Raw genomic sequence first — 631 nt, 5'->3', positions numbered from 1 at the left:
GAAAACATGTCAAGACAACGTAATTATTATGCAAAATGATCTTACTAAAACTTTGCGCAAGCACGATTTTAGCACATGTCACTGAAAGTTTTATCAAACGCTTATGGCTACATCGATCTGTCTGATTTTTGGTGGAGATATGGAAAAAAACATAGGGAACAAATCTTGATCTTTCAAAATTTTATAACTCTATTACTTTTCGAGTTACAGCCATTCAAAGTTGAGTATCGTTTTTTGGGACACCCTGTATAAGTAGCAGGGCCTGCGTCTGTAGTTGAGTATCCTGACCAAGTTGGTGGTCGCATCAGTGTTGACCTGCTAGGGAAAACTGCCACGGGAAATATGCGCTTACGAACGACGAGGTTTGTAACCGGAGTAGGACCGAGGACAGGATTCCGGTGATAAAGGCAAATGAAGTCGACCGAAGAAAATGTACTACATTTATACAAAATATACAGAAATTGTAGGAATGCACTAGGAAAATGTGGCACCTCCCTACACTCGGGTTCCTGTTGCGTGGTCCCGCTGGTTTGGTTCCTGACTTAGAAACTCTCTTCTCGACCTTGTGGTATCTGCCAATACTTCCAGCCAACATCAATACTGCAGACCTTGCAACGGCCAGTAACTGCAG

Source organism: Hyalella azteca, unplaced genomic scaffold (genome assembly GCF_000764305.2).
Source record: "Hyalella azteca isolate HAZT.00-mixed unplaced genomic scaffold, Hazt_2.0.2 contig7121, whole genome shotgun sequence".
NCBI classification, from domain to species: Eukaryota; Metazoa; Arthropoda; class Malacostraca; order Amphipoda; family Hyalellidae; genus Hyalella; species Hyalella azteca.
Note: the sequence above shows the minus strand (reverse complement) of the source record.